The sequence below is a fragment of the Cibotium barometz genome, chromosome 40, assembly GCF_041138505.1.
Source record: "Cibotium barometz isolate CiBa-2024 chromosome 40, ASM4113850v1, whole genome shotgun sequence".
Classification (NCBI taxonomy): domain Eukaryota; kingdom Viridiplantae; phylum Streptophyta; class Polypodiopsida; order Cyatheales; family Cibotiaceae; genus Cibotium; species Cibotium barometz.
Window position 1 is genome coordinate 27,397,643 of NC_141085.1, and position 15,384 is coordinate 27,413,026.

Sequence of the window (15,384 nt, forward strand, 5' to 3'; positions counted from 1 at the left end):
CTCGTGTCCTCATACATAGATGAACTCAACCGGGTACTATACATTGGCCCTCAAGGTAGAGTGTTAGCCCTGAGAAGATCTTTTGATCACGATGGTTGTTACATCACAGCAACTTTGGTAGCAGTTAGTGTTGAACTGGTAGAGCATTGGTAGTGAACCCTTAGAGCTTATTCACCCACCAACTTGGCATGCTCGAGGGACACAACCAATGCTTTGCACATCCTTAATGTGTATTCTTGGGCTGGGAGGCTTTTATTCGGATGTGGTCATGTTCTTTCCCAACCAAGGTGCCTAGGGTCCTCCTGATTATTGCTTCTAAATAGAAATTGTACTTTCTTGGTTGGACTATACTTGGAGTTGTAGGCCCTTTATCTTATGTTAAGGTGGTTGTATCCCAGCCCTTCTCTCTCTTCTAGCTTTCAAAAATCCACCTTTATGACTTTAGCCTCTGGGTACTAGCTTTGGTGGCTCCGAGCCCTACTGTTAACCAAAACATACTACCTTGCACAAGAGAGGGAGAGAAAGAAGAGAATGATACCATGCAAGGGTCGATTCAGAGACTTTCATTTAGCTAACCCTGATGAGGGTTAACTCCCCTATGTGAGGCCGCTGGGGGCTCACTCCTCCTCCACTTGTGTCACTCAAATGGAGATCCACAAGCTAGATAGTTACCTACTCGATGTCACCGAATGGTGTGGCATGTTACCTAGCACTCTCCTATGGTTCTCCCCCATGTCATCATCTGCCCACTTGGTTGTGCCAATGCCTCATGAAGCCCATATGTCCGGACATGCTCAATTGTTATATGACGTTATTGTATAAATTGGCCCTTGCATCGATCACACACACAACGAATTTTTTCTCTCAACCATGCCTCGAAACCAACTTCCGACTCTTGATCACTATCAGACATCTAAAACCTCGCCAAAACTGATTTAGGGTTAGTACAAAAACACTTGAGCTATCCAGAACTTATGATAGAAAATTACCCAAGATTTCGTTGCTAGACAGCGACTACAGCTACGTTTTTTTGCTGCTCAATAGCAACAAAGTTAGCAATGAAATTTTGTTGCTGGGCAGCGACCTGGAAACTAGGACTCCCAATTAAATCGCCGCCAATAGGAGTCTTTTCTTTCTACCTACTTTGACTGCTTGCACATGGCGGAGAGGATGCCTACACAACAACATTTCCTCCCACCACACCTCTTCCCTCAAGCCTATTCCATCAAGCCTCTCTTCCTCTCCAAAGGTAAGTGCCCCTTTTCTTTCTTGCTTTCTCCCAAGCTTTCATGGAAAGCTTCAATGCTTTTTTTCATTCCAAGCTTTCATAAAAAACTTCTACATATGTGAGCTTTTCTTTCCCTTCCCCTCTCTTTCCTTTCCCTTTCTCCCTTGCCCTAATCCTAGCCCTATGCATAGAGCTCTGATAGAGAGCTTTGATGGAGAGCTCTCCCCATCAAGCTATCTATTAAGCATTCTATGCATAGAGCTAGGGTTAGGAAAACATAAACCAATTTATTTCAATCACTTATGCATTAGGAATAGGGTTTAGGGTACTCACCTCTTTTCCCTCTCCTTCTCCTTGCTTTTGTTAATATGTTAAAATGTACTAATTTTTTGATTTATTATGTTTCTTTTTTGTAGGTTATTCAAGTGAACAACTAACAAGGGTTTAGGCCAATTCTCTTCTACGGCTACTCAAAGATGAGGTAAGCCCTCTTTTTTCATTCTTTGTTTATGCTTCTTCTCTTTGTGTTATTGCACCCTTGGGTGCCAAGGATTAGGGTTAGGTCAAGTTATGCATAAGCCTATGCTTAAGGCTTATGCGGATAAGGCTTATGCATAGGCTTTATGCATAAGCCTTATGCCTATGGCTTAAGCCCTATGCTTATGCTTATGGTTATGCTTAAGGCTTTAGGGTTTAGGGCTTATGCAATAGGCTTTATACATAAGCCCTTATGCAATAGGCTTATGCATAAGCTATACCTTATGCATAGGCTTATATATGAGCCCTTATGCAATAGGCTTATACAATAGACTTATGCATAAGCCCTTATGAAAACGTTTATGCATAAGCCCTTATGCAATAGGCTTTATGCATAAGCCCTTATGCAATGGCTTATGTATAATCACTTACGCATAGGACTTATGCATAGGCTTTATGCATAAGCCCTTATACATAAGACTAATGCCTTAAGCCCTTATACATAAGGCCAATGTGTAGTGCTATGCATGCATGAAGTTTAAATGTGTAACTAATCACTTTTTCTCATGTTATGTTTTGTAGGTCTTACATTGTTGTCCTTGCCTTCGGCCAACATTGTCGAGGTAAGCTCTATTATTCATGCAACCTCGTGTTTTGCACCCTTGGGGGTGCCGGGTTTAGGGTTTATGTTTATGCATAGAGATATGGGCATTATTGTAGGCTATCTAGAATGCAGGTTAAGTCAAGTTAAGAGTGGTTATCCCGTAAGTGGGTGGTTATCCGCCGTAAGTAGGTGGTTATAGTGGAGGGGGAGCCTTTCGATCTTTTCACTATCCTTATCTTGTAAAAGAGAAGTTGCCTTTGGCTTTAATAGTGGGAAGCGTGTGGAAAATCCTCAAAAGCTATCATCCAAAAGGGGCACTGTCCACCCTACTTGTCTAAGTAGTATTGTAGAAGGTCTCAACAATGTTCTAATATCACATGTTGCCTTGTTTGTTTAAGCTTTAAGCATTCATATGTTAGAGAATTCTTGTGTTGTTGTCCTCTCCTTCGGCTTGACATTGTCAATGTAAGCTCTCTTATTCATGCAACCTCATGTTTATTGCACCCTTGGGTGCTGGGTTTACGGTTTAGGCTTATGCATAGAGATATGCGACATTATTGTAGGCTATTTAGAATGCTGGTTAAGTCAAGTTAGGAGTGGTTATCCGCGAGTAGGTGGTTATAGTGGAGGGAGAGCCCTCGATCTTTTCACTATCCTTCTCTTGTAAAAGAGAAGTTGCCTTTGGCTTTAATAGTGGGGAGCATGTGAAAAGTTCTCAGAAGCTATCATCCAAAAGGGGCACTGTCCAACTTGTCTAAGCAGTATTGTAGAAGGTCTCAACAATGTTCTAATATCACATGTTGTTTTCTTTATTTAAACTTTAAGCATTCTTATGTTAGGGCAATCTTGTGTTGTTGCCTCATTTGTTTTGCACTAATCCTCTCTTTCGGCTTCACATAAGAGCAGTAAGCTCTATTCTTAATTTGATTGTTTACATCATGTTTTTCCTTTATTGCACCCTTGGGTGTTGGGTTTAGGTTTACCTCTATGCATAGGCTCTTGCAAGCTCTATGCATAAAGCTTCTATGTGTAGGCTCTATGCGTAGGCTTTATGTATAAGGCTGTATGCGTAGATCTTTATGCATAAGGCTCTATGCATAAGGCTATATGCGTAGGCTCTATGCGTAGGCTTTATGTATAAGGCTGTATGCGTAGATCTTTATGCATAAGGCTCTATGCGTAAGGCTATATGCGTAGAGTTTTATGCATAAGGCTATATGCGTAGCTCTATGCATAAGGCTCTATGCACAAAGATTTATGCATAAGGCTCTATACATAAGACTCTATACGTAGGCTATATACATAAAGCTTTATACATATAAGGCTCTATGCATAAGGTCTTTATGTTTTATGCTTTAAGCAATTGACTCTTATGCATGTATGTATAGGAAATGTCAATTGATCCATTGCAAGACCTAGACATGGCAAATCTGTTATCTATTATAAATGAACGATATGGGTAGTAAGCTTGGTCTCAATTTACTCAGACACAGATATGGTTCCATCAAACCTTTTCACATACACAAAGTTAACCTTTTATGCATTCTATAAGTCTTATTGTTTAATCTTATATGCAGGCAAGCTTACCATTAGGCCAGTCTGACGTCATGGGGGCAATCTACCCCACTTGGGCAGTCAGGACAGACCACGCCTTTGATAGATGTAGGTTCGAGTGGTGTAGGCCCATCACGGTATGGCCGTGAGTGATGAGCCTACACCACCTACCTTGACTAGACCCACCCTTGCTCCCTCACGTGCGTCTTCATGACGATGACGTAGTAGGGAGTCTGGGAGGGCTAGTAGACGTACTAGTAGGGGGCAGGCTGCTTTTGCTTGGCAAAAGCACCACTAGGTCTCCCAATGCATCTCCCCAGTGGGGGGGTTCTTCATTTTCTCATTATGAGCTAGCCCCACCCAGGAGATCGATTCCACCATTTGATCCACGTACCCTACCATACAACTTGGATGTCGATGGTGCCCTCGTGAATGGATGCATAAGGGAAGCAAGTCATGAACCGCATGCATGTACTTGCTAACTTGGAGTTCATGAACTCCTTCAAAAAGTGGAAAGCACAAGATGAGCTTTCAAAGCAATATGTCATTGATGTGCTTAAGTCGGAGTTCCCTATTTCACATGCAGGCCTTTGCTTCTCGGAGGAGTGGATGCAGACAAGAATCAAGCTTTTGCTCTCTAATAGGAGAGCAAACATCAAGAGAGCGGCAAAGAATAATTTGGAAAAGCCTGTCGTTTGTATGCACGAGGAGTGAAGGCACGCACGCAACTTCGTAAAAAAGCACCCAAATGCTTTTCAACAACAAGCGGTGGCGAATGCTTCCCGATTATGGAAGTGAGGGGCTTCACATTTTGGCTTGGGAGGAAAGTCCTCCTTCATTGCTCGTTTCGTAAGTACCTATTTTACTAATCATTTCTTCTCCTCTTTCATTTTGTTTTGTGCTATATTGTTTTTTAAACTAATTTTATATTTTCTTAATTGTTTTTTATAGAGGGAGGTTTTTGGGCGTGACCCAACAAAGGAGGAGTACTACTATGGCTACAGAGTCCCCTGTCCACAATAGTGGGCGTGGATGTGTATGCGAGGCAAACACTTGGATGAGTCCATTTTGGGGGCTTAAGTAGACGAAGTTCTTAGTGAAACAACCCTTCTCTTATCTACATCTAATTGTATTTTATTGTCTTATGCTTACCTTGCGCTTGATGGCATAGATGTAGGATGAAGGGGAAGAAAAGGAGAAAGATCCAGATTACGAGCATGAAGCAGTAGAAGGAAGTGAAGAGGAGGGTGAAGACGATGATGATGAGCACTCGAAATCCGATGAGGATTTTAATTAGTCACCTCTTCATTGATATATTTTTTGTAAATATGGCCAAAGGCCCGACACTTCGTGAAATATAATAAATTTTGGGCTCACTTGCATTCTTCCCAATCTGTGTGTTTTTCATGTTTGTGTTTGTGTTGTAAAATTGTGACTCTGTTTTAATAAAAAAAGAGTTGGGATAGACTCGGGAGTCTTTTGTCCCGGTTGTTTTTTAATTGATGAACAGCGAAAATAGTAGCAAAATATCGCTGCTCATCAACGTTATTTCACTGCTGCGTAGTGAAATTTCATAGTTGCCGAGTAGTGCTTTTTCGCTACTCAGCAACGACACTTGTCTAACAGCGAAAATAGCAGCTTTTTTAGCTGTAAAAATACCTCGACATCTCCCTATCCTTCTAGTTATAAGCACACTGCTATTTTCACTGCTACACCCTCATTCTGTTGTAATGAGAAAGGATAAGTGGCTTAAGGGCAAGACTTCTACAACATGCTGGTTACAAATCTGGTAGCTCAATTCAATTTTTATCTATATTATTGTCTCTTTGGCTCTACTTTTAAAAGACAATTTATGAGCCTTTGCGAGTCTTAAAATCATAAGGCTTTTGAAAGCCTTAGAGAAAAGGATCACCCACGCTTTGGCTAAGGCAAGTGAACGTAGAGAAGCGTGAGCCACCACGGACAGCGGCAAGGGGAGAAGAGAGATCACAACTGAAGTTATTGCTGTTCAGCTTGTACAGGGAAGCCAAAAAGTTGTAGAGCCCTAAGCGAGGCTCTACCTTAGCAACCCTAGATCTGCATAAGCCTTGGCTCCACACTTTGCTGCTATTAACACCACATGCTTCTCGCCAATGCCTCAGCCATGCCCAAGTCGTCAATGTCCGTGGGCTGCGCAGCCCCTCCGACCAGCGAGGGCCACAAGGCAAGTAGCACACGGTAACAGACAAGCTATAGCAGTCGAGAAAGTAACAAGTGCAGCGCTGGCTGAGCATTCGCAAAGCAAAACCAGACAAGCTATAGAAGCAGCCGAGAAAGTAACAAGTGCAGCACTGGGCTGAGCATTCGTAAAGCAAAACCAGACAAGCTATAGAAGCAGCCGAGGAAGTAACCAGCGCAGCCAGGCATAGAGGATGACCACCCTAGTGTAATTGCGGGGAAGGTGTCTCTGGCAGCAAAGCAAATGAAGTAGTTGGCCCTGAGAAAGAGTAGAAGAGCGCTGACTACAGGAGGAGCCACGAACACATCGTGAAGGAGCAGCGCCGGCTACAGGAGAAGGAGCCGAAAATATAGTGAAGGAGGAGCTACGACATGTAAATTCACCAAAAATAATAATAAAATAAAAAACCTACTACCTTCTCTACACCCGATCCTTTCCCCTCCACATCTTCTTTCCCTTTTTTCGGCTTATCCACTTCACTTACTTCTTTCCCCCACCTAACCCCTCTCTCCACCACATGGTCACACACCTCTTCACACTAACCAACACATCTTTCACAGACTTCTTCACCTTAGATTTCACATACTAACATTGAATTAACATTCTCTCTCTCTCTCTCTCTCTCTCTCTCTCTCTCTCTCACACACACACACACACACACTCTAACACAAATGCACACAAACAAACACACAAAATTAACTTAATTAACAATTATTCCCAAAAAAAGAGAGAAAAAAGAGAGATGTTTTTCATAATCAAAATGTACAGTTTGTACTCTCTCTCCCTCTCTCATTTGTAGGTGTACACTTTGCAAAATACTTTGCCAGAGCATTAGCAAATTGTGCAAAATCTTTGCATAAGCTATGGCACATCAATTGCAACATGTCCTTTCTCACATTCCTTCTCCTCACCATAATGAATCATGCATCACTAGTTGCATGCGAATCCTTCGATGGTATGAGAGTTGGTGGGGTATTCTTCCATTTCTTGAGAGCACATGGGATACTCCTGCATCCACATTGTTTGACGAGCCATGGACATATCATACGAGGTGCTCTATCGGGACTCGATGCACTTCATGGCATTATATGCCTTTCCTTATGTATTCATTTTACTCTAGGATCATATTGATTTTTTCTATCCAGAGTATCACATAGAGGTGTTTCAATTCATGTATATCATGTCCCACCCTCAAATCTGGCCACATATGCCCAAACTATTGCACCCATCCCATACCTTGACCACCAAGTAGAAGTTGTGGGGCAGCACCTTTCTATGCTCACCCCCTTGGAGATTGTACCCCATGATGAAGCCACCACAACCTCTACATTAGACATTGTATCCACTTATGATTCACCATGGGAGATGCATGTTGATCCTCACATAGCCTTGCCATCGATTATTGTATTTGACACAGGTTTTGCTACACACTTGAATGATTTTTCTCTTCCTTTTGAGCCATCTTATGAGGTGGAAAAATCCATTCATGTATTTATAGAGGATCTCTTGTCATATTTTGGGATAGAGTAGCTATACACTCCACCATCTTCTCTGGGTGTAGATTGTTATGGATACCACTCATCACTAGCTTTTGCTCGAGCTACAATTTGGAGCACCTTCATTTGGAAACCAGGGTGTTAGGCTCCATCGACACTCCATGGGCTTCAACAATCTTATCCTCATCATCAACCTATGTACCCTACTTTGAGGATCCTTTTTTCCTTCAAGAAAGAAAGGGAAATATTTTATAAGTTCGTCGAGAGTGATCCAAGTGCATGCATTGAGAGAGAGAGAGAGAGAGAGAGAGAGAGAGAGAGAGAGAGAGAGAGAGAGAGAGAGAGAGAGTTGTTAGGTAACTAGCTTTACAACATCAAAATGGGTACTTAATTTCTTAACATCGGTCACTTGAAATCAAAGGACTTTTTGACCACCTTAAAAGAAAATTGATCGATACAAGGCCTCCCTTAGGGTAGGCCAACACTTGAAATCAAAGGACTTGTTGACCACCTTAAGCAAATAAATCAAATACAAATTTTCCCTTAAGACAAGCCAAATAGTTAACGTGTCAAGAAGAGCCAAGTATTGTAACCTCACAAGTTTCCTTCATATAGGAGACAACTTGTGAGGTAGATGCAGAAGTTAGCAAGATATGCTCAAAATGAGTTGACAAAACTCTATTTTTCTCTTTCAATATTTGCCTCCTTATGTTCATGTAAGTGGAACAACCAAGGGTATCCATGTGGTCTCTAGAAGTTTCTTTTGGTTCACACACAAAGTAAAGGTCTTTGTAATTATTGCACCTTAAAAAATGTCTTTAGAGCTTGCAAATCAAAATAATAAATGTAGAACTACTTATGCACAAAATAAAACTTACCTGTGGTTTTCCAACCTTGGGCAATGCAATTGCCCACTTGGATTCTAAATTCTAGTTGACTGGTATATGCCAGGTGTATGTGTAGATGATCATGTCAATTTGATACCAACATTTGCATTGAGATAAAGGAGGAGGAGATAATTCGAAGAGATGGACCATCCTTTAAGAATGAATAAAAAACAATCAAGCCAAGATATTCTAAATGCCAATAGTATTATTAATTGATAATTAAGGCCTTCCTTCCTTTTTTGCAAGAGTGGGTTATCGAATTTCTTATGCCACTAGGATTGATTCCAATGTTTGAAATATCAAGTTTGCATGGTGAGTTGGTGCCAGGAGTTCATCAATGTTGTGTGTGTGTGGCATTTGTCACTTGAGGAGAGCCTTGTGTTCTCCCAAGATGTATTCATGTAAGATTGTATTGCTCTAAAGTTATTTGGTGATTATAAAAGACGAGAGTCAAAGTACACTCAGGTGAAGTCATAGGGCCACATGGGTTGATTGAGACAATCAAGGGTAGCATGAGATGATCTAGGAGGTGTGGAGAGATTCTAGAGATTCTAGTGATTTGATGGAGAGCTGATTGTGGATTTAGATGCTTCCATGATAAGTTATAACTTGATGTAATCCTTGGCTCACTTTATGAGAGATTGATTAATGAGATTAGTGTCTTAATTAGTGTGCCATTGCTTAGGCATTCTCTTAATCCTTGCTTGATTGATTTAAGTTTCAATCATGGACTTCTCACTTGCTTAGCTTGCCTTAATTTTGAAGTTGGTATCAAGCCTCTAGGGCTAGGTTTTTAGCAGGTGTTTGAATAGGGGGATTGATACTTTGATTAACTTAAGATCTTATAAGGGTTTGACATTGCTCCTCCCTCATGCTTGTATAGGACCTGTAGTGGGTGAATAGCCTCTTAAGGATTTTCCTGAGGAAGAGTCATAAAGAGAGGGGTGTGCTCTACATAAGTAGTGAAAGGAGGGGGGAGAGCTGTGCCCATAAAGAGAGGTGTGTGTTATGTAGTGCCCAAAGGCTTCATAGGGATAGCAGGAAAAGCCTCCAGAGAGCAGCTCGCTCAGCTCCCTAGCAGCAGCAGTGGAAGATCCAATGGCCGGCAACTTCCTTCTAGTTGACTGCTGGCAGTTACAGCTACAACAAGGTGGAGATCCAATATGAGCAGCATCTCAACGCAGACAAGGTCTCTAGATCCTCTGATCAACATATCAGCCAACACTTTAACTGTAGTAGCACGGCGTCCAACACACAGAGAAAGAGAACAGAAGGCAGCCAAGAGAGAGGCGGTGAATTCTACAATTTCACGGCGATTTCCTTCACATTCAGCACAGTAGCATGTTTGTTAGGTTAGCTCTCGCCTTCACTTATGCAGGACAGGCGGTGCGTGTCTTCTACAACATTCAGCTTCCCACAGGCCCACGTACCTGCAACAGCAAGTCAGCTCTTCGCTTCCCAGATAGATCAGGGTCGATAAGTAAAAGGTTACAAACCTTGTCGGCTTAAAGGGTCCCCTATGCAAAGAAGAGCCGGTTCGGGCAAGACATCACATCCATCCAGCCGATGTATTTGATCTTTTCCTCCCCCCCACACAAACGATCAAGTTTACATCCATTTCGGACCACAAATCTAGGAGGGTATCCATTTATACTCACACGCTTCTCTTTCATCACACAATGCAAAACATTTCAATCAATGCTGAACACAATGCCAATGAAGCTGTTGGTGTCGATGCTGTTGTGGAAGCCCAAGAGGAAATGCCCAAGCTTTTGGAAAGTATCTTCGTGTCTTTTAGTCCACCATGCAAAAAAGAATACATGGCAACACATTGTCACGGGGAGGGAACTTTACGAGGGGAGGGAGCAGCCCCATGGACCGGCCCTATGGTGCTGCAAGCAGCTACTCCTTAACATCTATCCAGATAAGCAAAGAATAGTTAACAACATTCTGAATAATAATTTCCACTTTTTTTGGGCTAATATTTAGCCACACAGAAATTCAAATCCAGAGGGATCAAAGCAGCACCACTCTTAAATTAATTGACCCATGATGTAGAAGAAGGTACAAGCTTGTGACACTCATGATCATAATCATAATCATAATCATAATCATCACCTGGAACATTGTGACAAAACCCATGCACTACAAATAGCTACTCACTACAGCTCAGATCCAACTCCGTTTAATATATTGATTGCGACTGTGGCCTCTTCCTAACTCCCCAAAATGCCCCAAGGTAAGCACCCATCCCTTACATTTCACTTGGATAAACAAAACTCAGTCACTATCGTGGCTCATCAAATCTCAGCCACTATCATAGCCAATCAGATATGTGATACTTGGATGCATATGAGCCAAAAGAGAGGAAAATAACCAACTGAGTTAGTGTAGTGGTCAAAGCTTGCGACTTGTAACCTCTAGGTTATGAGTTTAAGTCCCACTAGGCTCTCTCATGTTATAAAGGGACACCTATGCTCGCTTGATGTGTTTGGTTGCTCGGGCTCTTGCCCCTTGAACACTCGAGTGACTCCTCCTCTTCGGGTGGTGGATCACCCGAGATAGGAGGATCCATACGAGACCCCTCCGCTGTTCCAGCGCTCGACTCATCGCGGTGGTCATGGGGGATGCCTAATTCATGGCTCTTGCCCGATGGTACGTGGCCCTTGCCCGACCATGATAATTGGCTAATTGTTGTAAGGGGAAATCGGCTCCACCCACTTGAGTGGGCCCCGGGTGTGTACGAAAAAAGAGAGAGGAAAATAACCAAGCTCCATCGTCTGCCACCATGCATACCTTATGTGATAATCAAAACCCTTTCTCACCATGACACACAAACCTTCAATTGATAAATAAGCTAGTGAAGTGTATAGAACAAGCGAATCCAGCTTATGATTGAATGTGGAGCATATAAATGGCACATCGCCAATTTCTCCAGCTTTGGTTTTGACTATGTTAACTAGAGGTAGCAGTCATGATAGACCGGAAATAGGACACACTGCATTCACAGGTGTTTATGGAGTTGCAACAACCCAGTGAGCTTCCAACAAAAGCTTTAACAAGAAACCATGGTGACAAAAGAAGTTATATGACCAAGCAACACAGAACACAATAATGGCAATGACAAATACATCAAACACATAAATATAAGGACTGAAAGCTCCTTGAAGCAATCAATGAATTGAAAGAATGAAGAAAACCTATGCATTGTCAATGCCAAATCTCATACTTTGCTGTACAGAGGGGTTAAAAAACAGTGTAGATACTCTCCTTTCCATAGGAAAGCAACTGCAAGCTATGGCCATTGAGCTTCCTGAAGCCTACACGTAACACCCTTCCTTGCCACTAGTTATGGCAATGACAATGAAATAATTCCCTATACCCCCATATCAATGTTAATGTACAAAGAGTTTAATAGAGTAAGTCCCCCTCAGTAAAGTACATTTTTCACCCATATGTTCTCACACAAAAAGGAAGTGACCGCCCCACACACTGTGCACTTGAGGTTCCAAGTACAATCCTAATTCCAGAAGGGAGTTGCTGTAACTTCTTGGAAAGTGGTTCCGATGCTGCTTCGTCCATACCCAACAGTTTGGATTCTGACCAGTCATCATTTTGCAGTGGCTGCGAAGATGTGGTGACACCAGAGCCCATCAAGACACCCATATGGGTACCTGAAACAAGCTGTGAGTCCCTTGACAGCTCTGTAACTTCCTCACTGATCAGATTGGCAATGATGACCAGATCAGACTCTGGGTAATTCAATGCACGAACCATCTCTTCAGCAACACTCCTGGGAGAATCATTTCTCAGGTCAAAGGAAAAGACAATGTCATGGGCTCTACTCGATGCTTGGATACGGAGCTTTAATCGTACAGTATGTTCATCCTCCACTTTGCCCATCACTCGAAAAGACCTTTTTCCATCGCAATTCAAGACTCTGGTACTTTTTTCTAGCACACAGTCAGTCACATCATTACTGTTTTCTGGACATCCAACCACTTCGACAGCATTTCCCTTCGTATCTGAAGTTTTTAGTTCTCCATTTTTATCAGAAGCCACTAGATTTGGAGCTGCCAGAACATTTTCCTTGGAAGCAAAGCTTGTAAGATTGGGCATAGAGATAGACTCATTCATAGCATGGATGCTCACACCTGAATCATGGCTTACTTTCAAACACTTCAAGAAAGGGTCTGATAACAGCTCCATAGCAGAAGGCCTTTGAGAGGCCGGTAGCAAACACCGGTTGATGAAACGCAGAGCCTGTTCATCCTTGATTTTGAGCAAGGCTTTGGGTTTCACACCCCTGATAACATTCTTGTAGATTTGTGCTACACTCTTGCACTCACTGTAAGGGTACTCTCGAGTGATGAGTTCAATCATGCACATCCCAAATGAGTAAACATCAACAAGCTCATTGTAATCCTCTTCAAACAATTCAGGAGCCATGAATTCTGGGGTACCCACAAGGGCATGCATGTGATGGGTTTCATCAAGAACTGCTGATGATCCAAAGTCCCCAATCTTCAAAGCCATACTGGAGCTACATTTCACAAGGATATTCTCACATTTCAGATCTCTATGGATGATAGGAGGGTTTTGTGCATGGAGGTGGGCTAGCCCTGATAAGATCTGCCTTGCCCAGCTTTTCACCGCCTTCTTGCTCACATGTCTGTGTTTGACACGGTACGCTAGCAGTGATGAGGAACAAAGCTCTGTTATGGAATTCATTGTATTGTTCTCTGTATCTACCCAAGAGGTAAATAGCTTTAAGATGCTCTTGTGATTGAGCCCTTTCAACAGCTGCACCTCACGCAGAATGGCCGTGACTTGTTCTTGAGAGCCCGAAACGGGAAGCTTTGATTTGTTCCATGCCACTTCCTTGCAATCCACCATGTCATACCCCTTGTAGACTGTTTTCATGGCCCCTCTGCCAAGCACCTCGGCATAACGGCAATATCTACCTGTGGGATCACATTCCACAAGCCCCTCATCATCATGGGCACCATCATCATCTACCACCATCTCCTCCTCATCTTCATAATTACGTGAGCCATCAATTGCCACCATTTCCATCTCATCCTCATCCAGAAACTCCTTATCGATATGTGAGCCATCAGCTACCATGATCATCTCCTCAGCATCATGTGACACATCATCGACCATGGACATCCTCTCAGCATCATGGGAGCCATTATCTACCAGCAATAATTTCTCCTCATTTTCATCATGTTCATATGAGCAATGATGTGCCACCATCTCCATCACATCCTCATCGAAGATGCGCCGCAACCGGAGCTCAGGAGGCTCATCAGCCTCCTCAAAACTATCTTCTAGCGGGGAGCCAGGCATGATGTGTGTGTGTGTGTGAGAGAGAGAGAGAGAGAGAGAACAGAGGTATGCAGGAGGAAGAAGAATGTACCGATGCTTTAGGGTTGAAAGCTGCTGCTTCAAGAGGCCGGCCTGCGGGCCTACTACTGTAGTCTGTATTCTAGCTATGGAAGCTTCAAAGCAGAAACTAGAACACGCCTGAAGACAAGTCGGGCGGAGAATGATATAGTTTGCGAGTGGGCAATGGAGAGTCAATAGTCGAAGAGCCGGCAACGCGGTCACTTTGACCAAGCAAACCTGACTCGCTTTAAAAAACCCTAGGGATGGGCTATCAAATTCAAATTCAAATCTCTTAAAAGAGTCCATATGCCATCAATCTCTCTATGGACTCAGTATGGAGTCTATTCTCTCTTCCCTCTAGAGTCTATATCTCTCACTTGGCACACCTTCTTTATTATAGAGTCTATAGCTCTTTCCATGACGCGGCACACCTTATCCTTTATATATAACTAGTAGGCAGACCATGCTTCTCACATTTTTTGAGACCTCCAAATTTAAATTCTACCCAAACCTCCTCCCCTTTCCGAACCTCCAAATTCTTTCCATTGTGAAACTCTTCCTTTATATCCTTTATATATAATATAGAGAATATAGATCTAGAGATCTAGAGATTCAGAGATTTCCCCTAACATATCAAAGTAAACCATGTAGCGTTTTAGTGCAAAGGTTAGAATAGAGGTCAAGAGTCTCCACGTTGTGGGTTCAAATCTCCCCCATGCAAGCGATGATGGCACTTGTGTGTGTGTGGATGATAACAAGTGTACTTTCTACTTTCAAGTAAAGATTTTTTTATTATAAAGGTCATATGGCAACAGTCCCCCACAACCCCACGACCCCACTACTCATTTTATATTCTTTACCGGTTTAAAATTTAATATTTTCTCTAACTCAAAAAAATTACAATATATAAGGTATTGTGGTTATAATTTAGCTTTAAAATGTGTAAATATAACCCTTTAAAATTTTGTATGGCTAGTGACTCCTCCTGCTTACATACAAGTTAGCTTGCAATAGTATGATCAATCTCATTTAGAAATTTGTAATGATGATCTTTTTTTTTGGGACATGAGAGAGTGTACTAATTTATAATGCCACATGGATAAATTTTAACCATGTACCTCCTTGATGAGAGGCAAGGATGAAAAAAGCTTTTTGTGAACACTAGTTCTCTCGATTTTCTAGCCTTTTCTTTAATTATGTTGATTATTATTTTTAATGACCCCTATAATATATGTGTGTGTGTGTGTGTGTGTGTGTGTGTGTGTGTGTGTGTGTGTGTGTGTGTATGTATATGTATGTATGTGTGTGTGTGTGTGTGTGTGTGTGTGTGTGCACACACACACACACACACACACACACACACAATATATGTATGTGTGTGTGTGTGTGTGTGTGTGTGTGTGTGTATGTATGTATGTATGTATATATATTTGATTTCCTTTTTTTAAACAAGCAATGGCTTCTTTCAACAAAAAAGGCTTCAAGTGCTAGTGATCATGATGTTATGAACTTTAGGATGATAGCAGTGA

At 42.1% G+C, this 15,384-nt stretch overlaps 1 pseudogene across 1 annotated transcript; it reads right to left on the bottom strand.

Annotated features, from left to right (window-relative positions):
• Positions 1–11,613: 11,613 nt before the first annotated feature.
• LOC147615369 (putative serine/threonine-protein kinase WNK6 pseudogene) lies at positions 11,614–14,186 on the bottom strand (annotated as a pseudogene). Its single transcript, XR_015262841.1, has one exon. The product of XR_015262841.1 is annotated as a putative serine/threonine-protein kinase WNK6 pseudogene (transcript).
• Positions 14,187–15,384: the final 1,198 nt, after the last annotated feature.